Source organism: Oreochromis niloticus, linkage group LG22 (genome assembly GCF_001858045.2).
Source record: "Oreochromis niloticus isolate F11D_XX linkage group LG22, O_niloticus_UMD_NMBU, whole genome shotgun sequence".
NCBI lineage: Eukaryota > Metazoa > Chordata > Actinopteri > Cichliformes > Cichlidae > Oreochromis > Oreochromis niloticus.
The window spans coordinates 30014040-30036712 of NC_031985.2; the positions used below are offsets into that span (position 1 = coordinate 30014040).

Genomic DNA, 22673 nt, shown 5'->3' on the forward strand with positions numbered 1-22673 from the left:
TGGAGCTGAGCAGGCCCCAAAAACGATTTGCATAGCTTTATGCTACCACAGAAAAAAAGACATCACATGCTTGCCCTTTTTTTCCCATTTGCATAAACTTATTGGTGATCAAGCTGAACTTCCGTGTCACATAAACCTGTAGTAAGAAGCCAGTCTTCGCTGCCACCAGCTCGAACGCATTTATCAAAACCCCGTGAATTGACGTGAACTGATCCTGACGGGGGAACGCCGAAGGAGACGCGGCGCTGAGGGAGAAAGTTGACAGAAAACACAGCAGGCAGTGCAATTTTCCTCGGGGGGAGAAAGCCTGCACAGGAGATAACTTCATGGAAGAGATGGATGATGATCACATGAAAACGATCTCTCGCATGCACCGCATTAATGACGTGAGAAAGCACCGCGGCCCGCGCGGAGAAACAAGGCAGGGAACTAAGTTAAAAGGGAAAAAGATGCACTGTTTAAATGGAGAAAATGGTGAGATTGGACAAACATGCGCACACACACACACTGTATGTCTGGCACAGTCATAACTTGCCTGGGGATTGCAGTTAGTTTGTGATAGAGTGGATGTTTAAGCACCAACACATGTACCAAATGTACGAACCGAACAGCAGCAGAGTTGTAGCGTTTCCACTTCTCCTTTAAAATCTTTCTCTTTTGTCTCTCTATCTTTCACTCTCTTGCTCTCCATAGGAGAAAAAAAAACATGTTTTAGTAGGTGTCAGGCAATCAATATAGTGATGAGGGTTGTTGTTTTGAGGCCTGATATACTACAGGCACACCAACACAAGAGTAATGACTACTATCCACAGGCACTGTAACAGTCATGAATTATACTTTATTGGCTGCACTTTGTCAGATATATGACTCTCCTGCCTCCTCGTATGTATTCTACAGCTGACAAGATTTGATACATGCATGAGTACACACACGCGCGGGTACGAAGAAAAAAAAATGATCGCAGAACATTCTATAAACTCCTGAACCGTGACCTGAGGCACTCTGCCAGCACAGAGAGAGAAAAAAAAGTACAGATGAAAGCTTTTGAAAATAACAGAACAAGACATTTTCAAATCAATACTTGTTTCTCTTTTTTCCCCCCATCTTGAGCAGTGCTTGATGACCCACGCCATTAGAGCGGACCGCGAGGCGCGTCTGCGAGGTGCTCAACACGCCGAGCGGCGTGAACAATGCCGGGGCTGATTGTAAGAGCCTGTATGCTCCTGGGGGGGTTAATAAAGAGGATTGTTCTGTGTTGTAGTTTCTCTTTACTCATTTATGTTCAGCTAGGTGGAGGTCGGGCATTGTGTCCCTTGAAGCCATACAGTAGCACATGTGCGTGTGTTTTCAGCAGGATGAAACCCAGTGGCCTCGAACAGAGAACTCTGAATATACACTCTCTCCTTCACTGACCAAATCAATCATTGATACCCGGTGCTGCTGCCCTCTCAGAAATGTGAAAAAATACAGTGTGGCACAAGCAAACTGTGTGCATCTATGCCTATGTGTAAACATGTGCAATAAAATATGAAGAATATGAAGAAACTGTTATTTTAGCAGGTGTAAAGGTTGAAATGGACCCAAAGGAAGCTGACGACGAGCACAAAGGAGCGAAAATGATAAAGGCAGGAAATAAAAATGCATGAGACAATTACCCTTCAAAATAAATTGGTTAAAGTAACTAAAAGACAAATAACTCATGTTGAAAACAACATGTGGCTCACAGCAGGCAGGACGAAAACAGGATGGAGAGCCTACTTCCAAGGACCACGGAGGAGAGCAAGAGTCTAAAAAGGTCGAAGCTCCGGGAAAGTAAAGTCCCCTTCAAACAACCCGGACTATAGCCCGTCGCCTGTGGGCTCGATCAGGGTCGTTGCCGAACCATGTTTGTGTGGTTGCTGGAATTTCAACCTTTTTAAATAATCAGGCCCCATCTTGTCTTAATGACCTTATAATACCGTATCACCCCATTAGAGCACTTCACTCTTGCACTGCAGGCTTACTTGTTGTTCCTAGAGTATTTAAAAGTAGAATGGGAGGCAGAGCCTTCAGTTTTCAGGCCCCTCTTCTGTGGACTCAGCTTCCAGTGTGGATTTGGGAGACAGACACTATCTCTACTTTTAAGATAAGGCTTAAAACTCTCCTTTTTGCTAAAGCATATAGTTAGGGCTGGATCGGGTGACTCTGAATCCTCCCTTAGTTATGCTGCAAAGTGCTTGCTCATGTTGGTGTGATTGGTCGAGACTGTTGTTGTGATTTAGCGTTATATAAATACAATTTATTTAAACTGGATAGTTTCCCCCTTCATAACAACTGTATGGGGAAGGGGTTTTTTACCTCTTGGCTACACCTGGCTCTAGATGCTTCCATTCGACCACAGGTTCCTCCATCACACAATTCACCTCAAGTCCCCAAAGCTTGTAAACCCAACTGGTCCAAGCAGCCAATTCATTCATTTTGCTTCCTTGGCTGAGGGAGCTGGCTAATGACATGACAGAGGAGCTCCATGCAAATAGCCAACATCTGTCACATCGCTAGCTCCACTCCATATATTTATTTGCTGATCCTACTTAATATTTCTGCATATTACCGGCTGTTTGTCGGAGGCGGACAGTGATGCATGTTGCCGTGTGACGCGGTACAAAAGAAAGCAATCTCCCGCAATCCTCACATCCACTCCTGCTGCTTCTTCTAAATGCATATTTTGTGCTGGCTTTGCAGCCCGCTGAAGGTCAGAGGAAAGTAAGGCCCCCTTCATTGTGGAAATAGGAGAAACACATTTGGTGAAGTTAATGCACACCGCATTTATCACCGACACAATAAGGAAGGCCAGATAATATATCTCATACAATGTGGAGGGAATACATTACACGGAGGTGTTGTGATGGCTGCATCTTGGTGTTATCTCTGGGGGTTATTTAGGTTTATCTTGCATCATGGTGACATTCAGGGTCTGAATATATCCAAGGTGCCCGCTGAGTTAGTTTAAACTCATTTCACCATGTAAATGAATGTGTTTATATACCTTAGACTAAAACTTTAATAACTCAGATCCCTCCTTCTTATCTGTAAAATAGGAGCCGGTCAGATACTAAATCCTCCTGAGACAACCTATTTGGCATTTAGCTGTCAGCGCCTCATCAACTTACATTGCCGTCCTCCCCGGTTTCTTTTTTTTCCTTGCACGTGGGGGTTGGGTCAAACGTTGACATGGCTGTTTTTTTTTTCCTGTCTCTGATCCAGTGTCAGCCTTCAGAAGTGATCCCTCACCGACATAGGGCTGTCTCAGGTGCCCCGAGCATTGACTGGCAGGTCTTGGAAGTGGAGAACTGCTTTAGTCCGACGTTCAGTCAGCCTGCCTGCTCTCTGACACATTCAGACAGATAGATCACTGAGGGCCAATGACAGCTCGTTATTGCTAGAGATGATAGAAGCTCACCATAGGGATTTGTATCAAAGCAGTAATGTTTGTGGGTGTGTGTGTGTATGCATGTATAGAAGCTTAGATGAGAGGTGAAGACACAAGGGTACGAGGGCTGCCAGCAATTTTCTAACCTGAAAACTGGGAAGCCGCTTCCTCCTTTCAGCTTGAAGGGAATACGGAGAGTGCAAAAAAATCCAAGCAGCTTTTGGCATTCCTGATCTTTGGATTTCCAAATATGTTTCCCCGTTTGTTGATGGTGGTTGTAGTTGACAAAAATTGCATTTGCTTATAAGTGGAAACTACCAAATCAAATCATACGTTCCCTGGCTCAAGTCTCGCTTGGCTTGCCGTCTGCTCTTTTCTGTGTAAATGTGTTCACTTCTGAGGAAATGTGTTCATATCTAATAAGAAACAATCAAATTAAGAAACATGGGTGAAAGCAGAACTGGGCCGGCATGAATAAACTTAAAAAAAAGAAAATAAATTTTGAGCTGGCTTTAAAGGTAAAAATGCAAGATTATGAGGATATATTACTGCATCCTCTACAATAGTGCTTATCCATTTTCAGTGTGTGAAAAATAACACTATAAATCTACCGTATGACCATCAATCCACCGATTGAGCCACTTTACAGATAATTAGATTTATGGAATGCTTAAAGGGACTTTGATTCATATGTTTATCTGGAGTACAAAGCATCGCAGCGTCTTTTAACTGACTGTTTTGTTCTGCCTGCTTGACAGTTTTAGTGTTTTGGTGCACTCTCACTGCTCTCTTAGTGTTGTTTTTGCCCACAGAAGACAGCTGTTTTAAGGAAAAATGCCCTAAAAACTAAATATATCAGGATTCTCTTCACAGTACCCGGGTGATGACACAAGCAGGATATAAAAACAGAGAAATCAAAGCACAGACAAAGCTAAAAGAAAAACAGCACAATCTAATGGGGAGTGGAAAACGAACAGTGGATAATATAACATGCTAGTGTAAGTGCAATAGGAACATGGAAGTACAGCATGTATACTACAAGATTTTTTTCTTTTTTTATCACAGTATGATAACAATGGTATCAGAATACCTCAAACTTTGCAAGACAGTAGTTTACAGTGCTAGCAAAAACCCACCTATGGCCTTTTTCACCAGGTCTGCGGCACTTTTTCTTCATTTCGGGTTTAGTGGTGACTTGAACAAAATTCTGCCGTAGATACACATTTTGGTGTGAGACAAATGCAGGAGAGCATAGCACCACATTTACAGGAAAATGATGAATTTAAAAATCAAAAGACCTAAAATATATGTGTGGCGATTTTTGCGCAAAGTTTGATTGAGATTGGCCGACCCGCTAAGGAGGAGATGAGGTACAAACAAATGGTCTTTGTGTGTTCTTTAAGGTCGGGTCTGCTTGGTCTGAAAGAAAATCAAAGCTCTCTGTCTGCCTTCCAATTTTAAAGTCTCAAACTGAAAAATAAGGCTCTCATCACTTAGTTAATTTTGAGACAGAATTTACCATATTTTGAAAAATATGCCAGCAAGTTAATATTAAGTTAATATTGAGTATAGATCAATTGAGTATTGAGTGCTATTACTGCTAAGTAACATACTAATTAAATAGCAGGAAAAAAAATCACAGCAAGAGCAATAATATTATTCACAGAATTACATTAGAAATGCTCCAAGATGCATCAGCTCAATGACTCAGAATATCTAAAGTGACTACTGAATAATGTAAAGCCTTTACACAATTGAAACAGTTAAAACAATAATCCAAATTTGTACCAAGTCGTAAACCTTAGACTTTAATTGATGGATATACCCACCATGAAATTACCCATTGCTTTTGGAAGGTGCGATTTAAAGCCTCAACATTACTATTTTGTCCACCATCATTACAGTTTTTTGGGTGAGAGAAATGATGGCATGTCAGCTGATGTTAGCAGGTTTGGTTTGCAAGCTGTACCCATAGACATCTTCCACAGCAAGCCTTTTGTCTTGTCTCCACCCCCTCACCCCCAACCAATCGCAGCAGATGGTGCCCCTCCCTGAGCCTGGTTCTGCTGGAGGTTTCATCCTGTTAAAAGGGAGTTTTTCCTTCCCACTGTCGCCAAAGTGCTTGCTCATAGGGGGCCGTCTGATTGTTGGGGTTTCCCTGTATCATTGTAAGGTCCTTACTTTACAATATAAAGTGCCTTCAGGTGACTGTTGTTGTGATTCAGCGCTATATAAATAAAATTGAATTGAATTGAAAATAAACTGTATGGGTGTATCACAAAGTCACACATATGTGCTAATGAGCACTACATAATATATCGAAAACACTTAAATTCTCCAAAATGAAATCAAACAGGGCAACAGCAGCATGAACACAGCAGAGAGGTCCAATCCAGTTTAGTGGCTAATTAGTGCAGGTAAGGCCTGGCAGGTACCAACTAGCTACACCTGCCTGTGCTGGGACAACTGTGAGTCAGAAGCAGCCAATCCCCTTATTCCAGTGTCCAGATGAATGAGCATTAAATAAATTCACAGACCCAGAAATCATTTGAAGGGGGAAACTATTGATAAAGGTCGAAACAGTTTTTCTGTACCAGCCTTTAGAAATGCTTTTTAATGTTTTAAAGTTTGACATTTTAACATGGGAATCTATTGGAATTGATTCACTTTTGGCAGTTACCTGCACTGCAGTTACCTTTTTCCTGCTGCTCAGGTAACAATAGACCTTCTGTGTGGTTATCTGTATCAGGACTATAGGCTGTTTAAAAATCCTGTTCACACTCTGAGTTCTCCTTTTTGATTACTATATCGCCTGTTCTGTATATCCAAGCCTGTGTGTGTGTGTGTGTGTGTGTGTGTGTGTGTGTGTGTGTGGGCAGGAGGGGCATGCATGTGGGGACACATCATCTTCATCATAATACCATTAAACAGTCAATCCCTGTTACAATCAACCCTTTTCATGGGAAGGCCGATTCAAAATGAAGCTTTCACAGAGACAGTGAGGGCTATTGATCTCAACTATGTAATCTGAAATGACTTCTGTGTTATTATTTCTCTCGCACTCTGTGACCCAGATAGCGTATGAATGTGTGTGTGTGTCTTAGGGGATGATGTGTCTCTTTTTATATCTGACCCTAGTTATGCAACGCAGGTTATTCAACATGCTGGGCCAAGGGAGGGTTACACCCTGGAGAGTGTGTATGTGCATGTGCATGTGTATGTGTATGTTCATTAAAACACGCATTTTCCCATGCTGCTTTTTCTTCTTAGAGTAATTTTCACTTACCAGTTTAGTACTGAAAGTGGTGAAGCACGTAGGGCAGTGCGGTAGAGGTGAGTAATGCTTAAAATGCTGAAACTGTGATACAGTGTGTGAGCCAGAGAGGGACACAGAGACAGAGAGCGAGAGTCCTGCTGTTAGATTGAGTGAGTGATGTGATAGCAAGCAGATCCTCTGTGGATTAGCCTCTTTCTCTCTGTAATAACATGTGCTGCTCTCCGCACAGCCGGACCAAACATTCGAGCCCAGTGATGACTGAAACTGTAGCACAGGCATGCTGGAAGAATGGAACAACTTTATCTTATTCAGATTACATCTCATTTTCATAAATAAATGTCAGTTCAACTGCCGCTTGCTATTTCACAACAATGATTTAATCTTTATTCAGGTCTTTGGGTACATTCAAAACAGTGTCTCTACTAGGACATTCCCGTGAAAACCTACTGACCCAGAGGAATAGGTGTGTGCTATGTGTGTTATGGCTCTGTGTGAAACTGCATAGAGAGCACGCACAGCAATTACAGATGAACAGAAAAAGGGAAAAAAACAAAGCCCTTTGAGACTCAAGTAAGTTGGAAGCCTGAATTGTGAAATTGAATTGATTAAGAAGAAATAAAGAGTAGCTAATTAGGCCTTGTAGTTAAGGTTTTTTTCTTTCTTTTTTTATATAATTGGATTTGATTTCTGTTTTTTTCCCTTTGGAGTCTCTCAGCAGGCGGTCTCCACACTTCCTGTGTGTTCAGAGTTATTTCTGAGATAAGTGTAAACTCCCTGTTGCTGGAGGAAATGACCAAGTATCGTCCTGAATCTGTCAAGCCTGAAGTGAAAGAGAGCGTTACTTATAAATAACTGAACGCCCGCTGCATCAGACTGTACGTGTCATTCTCTGTGGTAGAAGGTATGCTTCGGTTTTTGAATATTTAAAATGCTGCACTTGCCTGTTTTTACAGTATACAGAGTTTACCACTGTAGATGTAAACTTCTTCTCATTCTCACTCCCTTTGCCTGTATTTACCTCAGTGCTCTGAGGTCTACACAGGCTGACTTCACCAGGAGTAGAAAAAAATGTTCATACAGTGTTATTCTCACTATGGGGCTTGACAACTGTAGCCTGTAAGTGCGAAAGCATTACACAGAACGTGTCCTTTGTGCAGGTTTGAGATGTCACTGTGTATTTAAGAGGAAAAGTCCCACAACATAATTTTAACCCAGATAATTCATGAATGATTATTTAAATCCAAATATGCTGTTCATGTTGCACACAAGGGGGTGGTTACCAGTAACAATACTGCATTTTTTTGCTGTCGGAAACTGATTGGACGTATTTGCAACGAACAACTGTCACCAAGAGGTAGCATGCAACTCGTCAACCTCTTAGTGACCACTTTGGATCACATGCCAGGTCACCAGTGGACGGCATCCTGTGTCCGAGCAGTCCCTAGTCCAGTCACTCTCACACAGATTAGTCAAGGTTTGCAAATCGTTGCTATCAAATTTAAAAACAGAGATTGCTAACATGTTGCAATCAGTCTGAGTCAGTTTACACTGATCAGAGCAACTTGTCGATTATGTATATCTTTACAATCCAGGACTCGACTCAACTGGTTGCCAGATGGTTTTATGCTAGTTATATTTCTATATAAAAAGCAAGGTTATCGAGCGCCTATGTCATTTTGTAGTTAAATTGCCGTCCTGCAGCAACTTCGTTTTCTGTAGAGGAATATCAGAATTTCTCTTTCAACCCTATGAGGTTCAGGCTGGACTCTGAATGTAAACAGTTAATGTGAATTTCTTTGTATGTAAAGGATTTGCAAATTTCGCTGATGTACCATGACTCATTGTGATATTAACCATGTTACATGTGACTCCGCCTTCTTGCAGCTTTATCGCTGCAATAATAATTTATCTATCCTAAGGCACAAAGTTGCTTTGAACATGGCAACTGACTGTGAGTGCTTGCAGACCTGGTCCACATCTTTGAAGCACCAAGATGGTAAGCTGCACACAGTTGCAATAATTTTGGTTTCGGTCAGATGTCCAACCACTGTTTCCTCTGGTGTGACTGAAGCACAACAAAAACACACTCATACACAGCATTTACATGCTGTGTATGATTAATATATAACTATCCTAATGTCAAACTAATCGCTTTACCAATATCTTTTATCAATATTTATGCCAGCACATACCACTGAATTTAAATGTTAATGATGAGCGAGGTTACAGTAGTTATGTTAAAGAGCCATGGACACAATAATATATATTTACAATTACTGAAAGAATTTAAACTGAAAAAATAATATATAAAAATAGTTTGTCTATAAGCCAAATGTTAACACTAAAAAAGGTTTAAACTAACTGCTTTTTTCCATAAGGCGGTGGGTTTTCCTTCCTCTTATTTGCCATGAGATTTATTTGGGCCACATGACTGGATGAAAACGAGGGTAAAGATGTTTGCATTAGCAACCCTGATGCTAGGGTGCAATATTAAACTGTCCCCTTTGGATGCTTTTTTGTGTGTGCGAGGAAGAAGCATTACATAGAAGTGACCAGACATGCAAAGAACCCTGATTTGAAATCTATGGGGAAATTCCAGCAGCAAATATGGTGGTAGAATTATAATTTCTTTGGGGGAAAAAAAGCCTTATTTTGAACAAAACTTTGGAGTGATTGAGTACATCCATTTTTTTATGTGCTGGTAAGCATTTAAATTACCTATTTTGGATAAATACATCCGCAAATAACTGCCTGGAGGCTTAACTGAGATGGTGGCCAAGTAGTGAGTCTTGTTTCTGGAAGGAGCCATTAGTAATACACCTGAGTGGAAAAAATAAGCACATTATAGCTCTTTCTGCTGCATCGATTTAAAATCTTGTTTTTTTTTTTTCCCAACTGGCCACTTTGAGTCTGACAGGAACTCATCACTGTATGGGTGGAGTACTTTTGTTAAGAGTGTTGGTTCCAAGCAGATTTTTCAATCATGATGACCTCCGCTGGGTATTTCCGAGTATCTGCAAGAGCCAATCCAAAGAAAATTGGACTGGCTGCTTAGTGTGGTTGATTAGACAGCATTCATTGAAAAGGGGCTTACAGACTATTGAGTGGTCCCAGGCATTCAAACCTCTAATGATCTCATGCGTCGTGTAAGAGCGTACCTGAGATCACATATGCGTCATTAATGTCACGAGACAGACATGAAACGCATCAATTTAATGCAAAGTGTGAAATACTGAGAGACTGCCTGCCATCTGGGAAACACCTCTGACCTGTAAGAGTAAAATCTTCATAGTCACAATTAACTGGATGATACTGTGACTTCAAATCCAATATTTAACATAGATACATGTACATAAATATACTGCCATGATAACAATACAAGACAGTTCAGCCTAAGGTTTTAAATATCAGGACATCATAAACGTTCTTGAGTAAGTCATAAAATCAGGTAAATACAGCACCTGGCACATTACACCGCGCCAGTATTTATTTTACAGAAAGCCAAAGTGTAGAAGCAGCGTGTGAAAAACTAAGAACACCCCATGATTCAGTAGCTTGTTGAACCACTACTAGTCACAACAACATGACGTAATCATTTTCTGTGTGACTCTATCAGTCTCTGGCATTACTTTAGAAGACTTTTGATCCAGTTTTCTTTACAGTGTTGCTTTAGTTCACTGAGGTTTGTGGGAATTTGTTTATGCACAGTTCCCACCACATCATTCCAGTCAGATTTTGACTGGATGACTGAAACACTAGTGGGTTTGTGTTCTTTTCTTTTTCAGTCTTTCTGTTGTAAATTTGCTTCTGTACTTGGAATCTTTGTCATGTTGCATGACACAATTTGGACCAAGCTTTACATGTCAGACAGATGGTCTCACATTTGACTCTGGAGTACTTCGGTATACAGAGGAGTTCGTGGTCGACTCAGTGGCAGTGAGTGGCTGCTACACAAGTCTGAATCATCACATCTCCACCACCGTGCTTGCCAGTTGGTGTGAGCTGTTTGTGCTGATATGCTCTGTTTGGTTTTTACAAAACATGCTACAATTGTTCCTGAAGTCTCAGGAACTGATTTGCAAACCTAAACCATGTTGTCATGTTCTTTTTATAGGGAGAGTTAATTTTAACACTTAGCATGCTATCTGAGGTCTGTAGAGTCTAAGATGTAGCTCTTGGGGGGCTTTTTTTGCATTTTTGTAGAGCTCTGCATGGTCTGTCCTTGGGGTGTAATTACTGGAATGTCCATTTCTGAAAAGATTGTGGCATGTGTTAGCTGTCACGACTTTCCTTTTTGCAAAAGCATTTAGTTAGGGCTGGATTGGGTGACCCTGAATCCTCCCTTAGTTATGCTGCAATAGACGTAGGCTGCTGGGAGATTCCCATGATGCATTGAGTATTTCTTCTTCAGTCACCTTTCTCACTCACTCTGTGTTAATAGACCTCTCTACACTGAATCATACTTGTTATTAATCTCTGTCTCTCTTCTGCAGCATGTCTTTTGTCATGTCTTCCTTCTCTCACCCCAACCGGTCGCAGCAGATGGCCCCGCCCCTCCCTGAGCCTGATTCTGCCGGAGGTTTCTTCCTGTTAAAAGGGAGTTTTTCCTTCCCACTCTCGCCAAAGTGCTTGCTCATAGGGGGTCATATGATTGTTGGGTTTTTCTCTGTATGTATTACTGTAGGGTCTACCTTACAATATAAAGCACCTTGAGGCGACTGTTGTTGTGATTTGGCGCTGTATAAATAAAATTGAATTGAATTGAATTGAATTGATACTGCCTACCCAGTGAATGGAATATAGGATGTGAAGGGGGTGGGACGAAAGGGGCTACAGGTGTATTAAACTGAGCTTGTTAAATCTCATCAACTATTAAATTCAATTCAATTTTATTTCTGTAGCACCAAATCACAACAACAATTGCCTCAGGGTGCTTTATACTGTAAGGTAAAGACCCAACAACAAGAAAGCCCCAGCAATTAAACAAGCCCTTATGAGTAAACACTTGGTGACAGTGGGAAGGAAAAACTCCCTTTTAACAGGAAGAAGAACAGGTTCTGGCAGAACCAGGCTCAGGGAGGGGCCTTTTTGGCAAGCCCACACTTGTTGACACTGGGCATGTTAACAAGTGTGGGCTTGTTATAGCCCCTACATTGATGTTAGATTCGCAGACTGGTTTGGTGACCACGACTTTGACCACACGCCTGATTGCTCCAGACCTGCAAACTACCAGACCTTTTGTTTTCAAACAGGTGCTCACACTTGCTCATGATCAGTTAATCAAGTGTATTTGATTAGCAACACCTGACTGTGACTTACCATTGAATTCCTATGGAAGACAAAACAATGTACAATTAATATGGCCTCCCCCCAACCAACCATTTAAACAGTCTGTCTCGTTTGGGTCTGGGGGATGTATTGAAGAATATTCTACATTGACTCCCTCTGATCGTCTCTGAGGCCAAATCAGAGCTTTACAACACTGGTCCAAACATGGAAATTATGCATACCATAGCAAAAGTAAAGAGAAAAATTCCTGCTTATTAACCAGTGAACGGCATCGCTGCTGCCCTGGCTGACCTTGCCCTACAGAGCTTCCCTCTGGCTACAGTTTCTGACTTAATTCTCTAGCACAGCAGTGCTGCTGACTTGGGATGGGCTCCCACCTATTCCAAGTCTTTTCCCAGTATTATCTTGAATTTTAATATTCCTATCACAATTTATTTTCTTTTCTCTTTTTATCCCTCTCCCCATTAGCACCCTCACACCTGCCACACGCTCACATATTCACCACTGTTCCAGTTGTCTTTGTTTTGCTGTTTGTATGTGCTTAATTGCCTAAACCTGATTTCATGCTTTATTTTAGTAAAGCTATAAAAATATATTTTTTCTGACAAACTAAACTTGTAGAAAATGATTTCAATATTTGGCAAATCACAGTGATTTTTAACGTGGACAGATGTATTTAGCTGGCTCGTTTCAGTGAAGTGTGTGTATGTGATGACTAAAATATTCCTTTTAGTCAGTCAAAGACACTCTGGCCAATCCTTACACGGTGTGTTTACCTCACACACCTTCTGAGACAGTTCACATGTTGGGGGTGCACTGTATTTAAAAGTCGCCCTCACTCAAGAGGCTAAGCATCACCTTGATTATAGGGGCTTGTGATGATGCCGGCACCACATACGCAGCCACATCAGCATCACACCTGTAATCAGAGTAAAGAAATCCCCCGTGGGTGTTGCTGCAATAACAACGCATGACTTCATCCCTGGATTTCATCACTTGAGTGCAGCGTGAGACTCGATTTCTCCACATGTGAGTACGTTTGGCATCCTTTGGGGAAATGAGGCTGTCAAGCGTGCAGACATCTTTGGCATTACCTATAAATATTGCTGATGTCCCATATTTCAGGTGAACAAACAACAGCCGGCTTCTAGCGCTGCTTTCGGCACCGCGCTTATCAGATTACCTGAAGTTGAAATCTTCCAGAAAGGAAGTCCCGTCATCCCTTTTGGAGATTTTTTTTTTTTTGTGTGCACAAATTCAATTGCGAGGGGACCAGACCTCAATATGAGAGTGTGCAGGTGTGTGCCTTTGTGTTATGCTCATCAGTATTCATCTACTAGAAATATGCATTTCTTCAGCATGGGCAGTGGTCTGGCTGTGAAGGTAAGATAACAAGAATATTGCAGTTTTTGAAAAAAAAAAGGCTGAAAAGGAGGCCAAATCTTTAAGCACTTGACCCTCTGCCCTGCTAAAGAAAATAGCTAAGTATGTAATTTAAAAGTGTGAAACGTGATTGCATGTTTTTCAGCGGTAAAACCACTTGCAGGACCATTTTGAGATTTTTCCCCGTGCCTAGATAAGGAGACTTTGAAGAAGCAATTTCATGTGATGTTCGCCCAAATCCATTCCCCTGAAGCCTTTAAGCCAGGGCTGAAATCTCGCTGGTGTGAGGAGTTTGTGTCTTACTGATCGGCTAAGCCCCGCGCCTCTTTTTGCTGCCTCTATTCACAGCGGCGCTGCCTTTTTTTTGAGGGGGGGCAGACTTGAGCCTACACGAGTTAGAAGTCAGGGAGGTAAATGGCAGGCGGACAGGGTTTCTGAGTTTAACTGCAAGGCTCTGAGATGCTTTCAGGCCAAATCTATAAGAAGGATGTAAAGATGCAACTTAGAACAATAACCTTTACCCCCAGCTGTGAGCAAATCACAAAGCATAAAAGATGAGAAGGGTGAGCACACACACGGAAAACACAGAGATGATTGAATCAGCATCAGAAGCAGACGTGCACACTACATATTCCATACGGTTCAATAACATTGCGCTCAGATCTCCGCGTAAACCCCTCACAGGAGTTTCCCCATAGTTTTAATTACCAGCTTGTCTGCCGCCGGAAGAACATCGCGCCCGTTCAGACTTTAACTTTCATTGCAGAGGACCTACACACAAACACACACATGAGCTCTGATCCTCTCCAAACTCGCGCTCTCTCTCGTTTTTCATCTTTATCACTTTCCTCTTGTCTTCCTTCCCGATGACATGACACAAATAAGAAAAAAAAGAAAAGAAAAAAAAAGCTGTGAAGGCAGCCGAAGCGTGCCAAACAGAGCTGCTACAAACAAGGATTGCAGGGCAATTGCATGAGAAACAAACATCAACAAGCTGCGACAGCGGCGGTAACTGTAATAGATCATCATCTGCAGCAGCAGCAGCAGCAGCAGCAGAAGCAGCACATGAGCCTCCAGATTAAATTTACCTCGATTTACACTGTTAAAAGGGGAGAAGGAGAGAGGAGAGGGGGCAGAGATTGCAAATGACATTACGAGTTATTTGTTGTGTCTTTGCTGCCGAGCCGATGGGAGAGAGAGAAGTCAAATGGTTAAGAGAGGTTAGAGAGTGTATGTGAGGGAGAGAGAGAGAGAGAGAGAGAGTTCTGTACAGACACTAATGCCAGCACATCCGCCTCGGGGAGGAAACATAACGGTAAACCTGATGAACTCATGTTATCTAATCCCTACTGGAATACACACTCTTTCTGTCTCTCCCTCTTTGGCTCTTCCTAAACAGAGCCTTGGCACACTACCTTCAGTAAGAACACTCCTCATCAGCGCAACGCCACACTGATGAATCTTTTATTTCTGTCCGCAGCCAGTGATTATGACACTCTGGCGATGGGGGCTGAGACTCGAGTATTAGTGTAAATAGTTGATGCTATCCAAAAGGAACACAGATTCCAATAAGGATGCGGTTATGAACGCTTCCAACCAGGCAGGCGGGGTAAGCGATTAGTCACTGGTGCATACAGACTGTGGGGTGATGTTTCTTTTGAAATAAATAATGAAATAAAGCAGCTTAAACCTGAGGCCGTTTCCAGCTCAGCGCAGAGCTCGGTGTTGTTTTTGCCGTCTCGTCTTCAAATATTTAAAAAAAAAAAAGAAACAAGGCAAGAAAGAAAGCAGGGAAAAATACACTGGCTCCCCCGAGCGCTTGTGTTTGTGTGTGTGTGTGTGCTTTTTAGGTGCTCTCATCTTTAATTTGCACAGCCAAAACATTGAGGTTCAGTAATTGGATGGACATATGTACCATAACTCAAGCCACATTTACCTCACCGCCGCGTGCCCTCAGGCAAGGTCTGAGCATGGATTAACAAAACTGTCTGCAGAACTCTGCGCTCATCTGTGGTACTGGGGCTTTTAATGTGAAATCCAATAGTTTCAGGGTCAACTGATCTCTGACAGCATGTCTGGATGTATTATTCAATGCCCGTGGAGGTTGAGGCAGCAGGAGGATGGACACAGAATCGCAGACAGGCCAGCCTGAAAAAAACAATCCGAGCGCATATCCTTCAAAGACGCAAAGACCTGAAGTACACAGACAAAAAACAACAGTTACCCCCCCCACCCCACCCCGCCTCCAGTGTGGTGGCACCTTATGCAACAGATTGAAAGTTGGAGTCAGTCCACAGAGCTGCGGCTCAAAAGACAAAAAAACAAAAAAAGAGAATCGAAGATGGCGCCTGACCCCCGCGGGGTCACGCCGAAGTTCTGCCGAACAGATCCCGTTGCAGCTCGCGCAGAAGGTCTCAGCATTTTATTTTTATTGCTGTCATGTTCAATCATCTCCCCTGAGAATTGGGTCGCCTCCTCCCACCCCACCCCCCAACCCTTCCGTTCATCCTCCCGTCTCTCCATCTCCATCCTTCACTCCGAGCCGCCGTCGCTTTCGCTGACACAAAGGGGTCTTGCCTGAGACATAAACCATGCTGTTAATTAAAAGATTCCTCAATGGGCATCTGTGCAGTAATCTGTGTTCGACGCACCCCCCCGTCGCATATGGATCATTTGACTAACGCACAACTACCCATGCATTAATGAATGTATAATCATCCAGACGCAAAACTGCTCTGGAAGCAGAGGAAGAAGAGATGGAGAAGAAAGAGTGGAGAGGGGAGAGAGAAAGATGGATTGTTAATAGTTTTATGACTGATAAACAGAGCAATCGATCAATCCGTGTGTAGCCGGAGAGGCACTTACACGGGTTCCTAGATGGTTGGGAATAATTTGTCGTCCCACGGTGTTAACCCTTCCAAGCGTGGAGGATATGGATTAATTGTGAGATGGGTGAGAGGGATGGGCGGATTTCTCCACCATGCAGAAATGATTAACGCTGCAGTTAGGCTGTGCCACAAACATAACAGCTGCAGTAAATGTCTGAACGGATATGAATGATTTTGCCTATGCGCGTGCGTGTCTGTGCATATGTGTGCAATTATGGGCGGGTTAGAGAAGAAGCGATACAGAATGTGCATGAATCTAAATTTCAGGGGTTTTATTTTATTATTTTTATTTTCACTCAGAAAAGTAAGAAGACGTCTGATTGTGTTTCAAAGTTATACCATTATCTGTATTCACTGCACTGAACGTTGGGAACAATGCAACACGCACACACTTTCCTGGACGTCTTATTTCTGTTTTTTCCCCACAAATTATTGCACACTGTTTGGGTAGGCCCTGAAACTGTCCCAGAAGAGGCCAGATCATGCGACCATCTGCAACATCCCATCTGGGATAGTCTATCATAAATGTTGATTTGGCCGAGAACATGCACTCTCTAAACATAGTGCTTTTTGCCAAGGAGAACAGTTGCCAAGAAGAGGGAAAACATTTGCACAGTTTTCACAGCTAATTGTAAAACATCATCATTAGGAGAGGAGCGCTTTGCCAAAAGCAGTCAAATCGGCATCAGACAACAAGCAGAACTTTTGTCAGACTGGTCTACAGAGCTCTCCGCGGTGGGGGTGGGGGTGGGCATCGCTGCAGGAGTAAATTCTGTCTGAAAGTTAATAATTTGTGCAAGAGAATTAGTGTTAAGTGTTGTGCAACAACATAAAGTAAAGTTACAGGTAGTTGTGGTTACGTTGGTGAGCTACGATTGAGGGCAGAGTTTGAAGCCGTTATCTCGATGCCCCCCGCCCCCGTGTGTTACGCAAAGCAGAAAGCAAACAAAAAAAACTGCCTGTTGCATTAGCTTGGCATTTTAACAGTCAGTAATGTGTGAAATATAACAAACCAATCCAAAAAGAAGAGGGCTTCTTCAAATCCCTGCTGATATTCACGAGCAGTGTTGCCAACTCCTCAGTAAGGAAAATCGCTATTGGCTGTCCTAAAAGTCGCTAGAAGTCACTAAATGACGTCATCGCCTAATCTGCATAATTGGTCATGCTAATGTAAATGTAACTACGTTGTTGGAGAGAGAAATAACATCATGGAAGAGACATAAAGTGAGTAAAAAACGTCCTAAATGCATTTAGAATTTATTTAGAACTACAAATTAAATTTCTTTTAGCAATTATTGTTTTGTTTTTTTTAATGTCACAATTCCAACCCTGCTCCTGGGCTTGGACTGGCAAAAGTGACCCAAAATCGGCACTCTGGTGGGGTTACTTTGTGTGTGTGTGTTTATGAGTAGTTTTAAACCTTGTGATCCACAAAACAGCATAACATTGAAAGAAGAATTGACTGCGTTACAGTCAGTGCGGGAGCAGCGGCTTCGCTCATGCGCGATTCATTTGCAGTTTGAACGCATAGGGGTGAACGTCTCCTAACATGATAGCAGCTGCGTGAGGACTATCCTCCGCCTATGAGCGCTTTGGCACGGGCGAGGTGCCCACGGCAGCACCCGCTGCTTGTTGAGAGTAGGAGCGATATGCGCTTTCACGTCAAAAAGTCGTCATAAATAAGACTCCAATAACACCAGAAAAAGTCGCCAGATTTGTCGCTAGTCGCTTTTCAGAAAAAAAGTCGCTAAGGGGGTCTGAAAACTCGCTAAATATAGCGACAAAGTCGCTAAGTTGGCAACACTGTTCACGAGGCCAATTCATCCTCGTCCCCAGGGGGAGTCGCGTAATGCTGATTACTCAGGTGCCTTTTTGGACGGTGGCCCTGAGAGGTCAAATGCACTGCAACTTGAGAAAGCACAAGAAAACAGAAAAATGCTGCAAAAGCATGCAAAACACAAGCAAAACATGCAAAGGATTGCAGTGAGATACACTCAGAAGAAGCAGAGGATTCATCTGTGTTGTTGCAGGTAATCACATCATTCATAGAAGACTGTTAATACAGGTTCACTATTAGCCATTTCATGTTAGCTTCTCACTTCCTCAGCCGATCCGTCACATTATTGACTCCCCAAAAACACTTTGTTGTATTTTGTGAGATTTTGTTTTTCTATTTTTGTTGTTTGTGTTTGTTTTTTAGCTTTTATGGCAATTTTTCCCATTTTCATTGTGTTTTACTAATCTCCTGTTGGGTTTTGTATACTTTTGAAGCATTTTTCTATTTGCTGGCATTTTCTTAAGTTGCAGTGCGTTTGACCTCTCAGTGCATCTGGGCATCTGTGCCATCACAAATCAGCCACCTCAGTGCTACAAAATCCCCATAAGGATCATTAGTCAGGTGACTATACTCTGCCTCCTGTTTGGACCTCCATATTTTTCTTTCCTTTTTTGGGGGGGGGGGGGGGTCTTAATACTTTTTAACTTCATGTAATTTTCACTTGCTTGTTTACTTTGATTTCAAAGGTTTAGCAAGTAAAAGGTTTTTAATTGCTGTAGGTTTAAACTTGAAGGCTGTCACACCTGTACAAAGTTTTGTGTTGTACTTACTGCCATGTGTCAAGTCTTGGCTTTACTTCAATTCAGTTCAATTCAGTTGTTTTTATATAGCACCAAATCACAACAAGCTAGTAAAAGCTTTAACATACTTCACAGTTCCAGCCAGTAATTGATTGTAGTAAGTACTGACTGAAATGAATAAATCTAATATGTTTCATTCTGTTGGTCCACAGTGCCATATTTGATTTGGCCCACTAATGCTGTCAAACAGTTACCTTTTATGAAGAAAGAAACATCTATGGAGGCCTTTAGATAGGCAGGAAATGTGTGGAGAGACTGTGGGGGGACTGGCATGCAGAAAATATTTCCTAAGCAAGCATATAACTTTGAATTTAAAGAAGAAATAACAAAAATATAGCCTTGAGTCTCGGCTTGAGTTTGGAGATCAGATTTGGCAGTACCGTTTAAGTTCACTTAAATCAACTTAAATCTAGAACAAACAAATTTTCATTTCAAAGCAACGAATGTCGCCGTTCTGTCAGATAACGCTGCTTTCACACAGATGTGCACAAGGTGTCCTATGGTGTTGGTGCCTTGGCGCATCTGTTGTGGTGGTTAAAAGGTTACAGGTGTGTCAGCTAGAAGTGACTGAAATAAGTGGCTGCTTATGTTTAGGTTTTGGTTAAAATAATCCCCTTCATAAAATTAACCATGCACACTTGGAAAAATTTAAGCTTAGCATGGGTATAATGTTTAAATATAAACATTATACCCAAGGCTCCACATGTGAAGAGTTCAGAGTCTGTGTTACTATTGACAAAGGTCACTTCCTGAGTGTCTGTGACAGTTCAGCAGCTTTGACAGAATTGTCAGTATTTGGTGGAGGAATTTTGGCCCACTCATCTTTGCATTATTGTTGTAATTCAGGCCCAGTGGAGGTTTTTTGAGCATGAACTGCCTTTTTAAGGTCATGTCACAGCATCTCAATCGGATTCAGGTCAGGACTTTAACACGGTCACTCCAAAGTATTCATTTTGGGGGTTTTAAGCGATTCAGAGGTGGACTTGCTGGTGGGGTTTGGATCATTCTCCTGCTGCAGAACTCAAGTGTGCTTCAGCTTGAGGTATCAAACAATTGGCTGGACATTCTCCTTCAGGGTGGTTTGTTAGACAGCAGAATTCATGGTTCCATTTACCACAGCAAGTCTTTCTGTGGCAGAAAAACAGCCCCAGACCATCATGCTACCACCATATTTTACTCTTGGCATGATATTCCTTTTATGAAATGCTGTATTAGCTTTATGCCAGATGTAGCAGCACATACACCTTCCAAAAAGTTCAGCTTTTGTCACATCAGTCCACAGAATATTTTCCTGAAAGTCTTGTTGATCATCAGGATGATTTTTTGGTAAATGTGAGACGAGCCTTTGTGTTCTTTTTGGTCCACAGTGGTTTTCTCGTTGAGCTCTCCCATGGATGCCGTTTTTGCCCAGTCTCTTTCTTATTGTTGAATCATGAACTTTGACCTTAACTGAGGCAAGTGAGGCCTGCAGTACTTTAATGTTGTTCTGGGTTCTTTTGTGACCTCCTGGATGAGTCATCGCTGTGCTTTTGGGGTCATTTTGGCAGGCTGGTCACTCCTGGGAAGGTTCACCGCTGTTCCAAGTTTTCTCCATTTGTGTATAATGGCTGTCACTATGGTTCACTGGAGTCCCAAAGCCATAGAAATGGCTTTGTAACCCTTTCCAGACTGATTGATGTCAATGACTTTGTTTCTCAGTTGTTTCTTTAGATTGTGGCATGATGTGTTGCTATTTGAGATCTTTCAGCCCGTTTCACTTTGTCAGACAGGTTCTATTTAAGTAATTTGTTGATTTAACAGGTCTGCCAGTAATCAGGCCTGAGTGTGTTTAGTGAAACTGAACTCAGCTTTCCAAAAAATGTGGTTAATCACAGTTAATTCATGATTTAACAAGAGGGACAATTACTTTTTCACACATGACCAGGTAGGTTTGGATAACTTCTCTCCCTTAATCAATAAAATCATTATTTATTTAAAAACTGCATTTTGTGTTTACTTGTGTTAAATATGCAAAACACTAGGAAATCCGGAAGGAAGCAAGCAAAACAGGAAGAAACTGGAAGAAGCAGGCTCAGGGACGGGCAGTCATCTGCCTAACCATGGTTAAGCTCAACCTCAAGAAAATGCAATATACAGATGCAAACATCAGGACCTGAATTCCTTTCTGTTTCTTATGTTACACATATTATTCAAATCCACCAAACAAATCTGAAATTCAATGTTGTGATTTTAGGTCATGTGGCACTCTAATCCTAACATTCTGTTTCCAACCAAATGCAGTAATTCCAGAAATAAGAGAGCCATAAATAATTTGCTTTATAACTGTGTTTAAACAAAGTGTGTTCAAATGTGAAAATTATTCTAGGATTTAAAAAAAAATCTAGAATTAAGTTTCACCAAATGGAAACTGTTTACTTCCCCTCACCATATGTCATCACTTACTATGTGACCAGGTTTCTGTACTTGGCTCTTGTGATGATTCAGTGAGATGTATTAAATTAACTGTGTGTGTGTGTGTGTGTGTGTGTGTGTGTGTGTGTGTGATCCCAGTTTTACAGATGGGCCTCTGTGCGCAAATTAAAAAACACGGTTTAGCATGATGTCATTACTTTGACACCACTTTTTTTCTCTTTAAACTAAAGCAGTTGGTGTCTGTAATTTATGCAGCTACAAAAAGTGCAACAAATACATTTTTTAATCAAAAACTGTATTCAGAAAATCATTGTATTGTCATCTACATTGTCAAACCTGTTTAATCCAAACACTGACTCTGCTTCCATGAGGAAATTTAAACTTGGTGACATCATTTCATGCATACAGCTGCGGCAAGGCAACAGAGTCGTTTCATTCTAAGAGGGGAAAAAGTAAAGTGCATGCACACCCGCTGGCACCTAGCAGAATAATTGCTGTGTTTTGGTTCTGAATGTAAAAGGGGGCGTGGCCTGCTGATTACAGCCAATAGGGCAAGCCCTGGATATGATGACACAAGCTGTCTGTGGCACTTCTCACCACGCTGTGGGCCACATCCCAGCAGCAGGTGAGGCATCTAACGGGGGTAAACACTGCTGACAGTGAGTCAAAGTGACAGACAGATCACACTTTACATCAGCAGCAATCCCAAACCACAGCGCGGCGGTCCTCCGCACCAACACCTTCAGTTTCACTCTTGTGTCATCACACTGATTTTCCCTCCTCACCTAAACTCACCCCTTACCCTCTATGGGTATCGCACAGGAGAGGGGACAAGGGGAAGGGGAAGAACAGCACTTTAGAGCAACAAATGTTCATGAATGTTCAAACGCTACAGTCCCAGAGGCAACATTCTATTGATCGCGTTCGATCAATGCCTTTTATTTCTTTTGTGTTTAAAAAGCGGCATTAGGTATCCATGCTAGGTGGGAGACTAATTAAACGTTCCAACAAAGAGATCTTGCACTAATCACTGGTCCGAGTGCAGACTCTCCTCATGAATACTTCATTTAAAGTAGTTTGTATTCATAAAATCATCCTAATGACCTCAACTGACTTCACTCTGCAGTATAATGGGAGCCTCTGGGCGTCTGTTTTACTTTCTGCTTCGGTATTTGTGTGTCTGTGTGTTTGCTTGCAGAATGCTTTGCGCTAATGGGCAAGTACACTGTAAAAATATTCATCTTAACACATCTTGATTTCATTTTCTTTCATACAATAAGATATTTTTTTGTTCCTAAAGCAAAATGTTGAGCTTTACACAGCCTTGTGACAGACATGTACCTGGTGTTCAAATGAGCCTTGAATGTCAGTGTAATCA

At 41.9% G+C, this 22673-nt stretch overlaps 1 long non-coding RNA gene across 1 annotated transcript in view; it reads right to left on the reverse strand.

Annotated features, from left to right (window-relative positions):
- The window catches only part of LOC102081918 (uncharacterized), a 105730-nt gene that overhangs the window by 16842 nt on the left and 66215 nt on the right, over positions 1–22673 (reverse strand). The gene's annotated exons all lie outside the window — the stretch shown is intronic.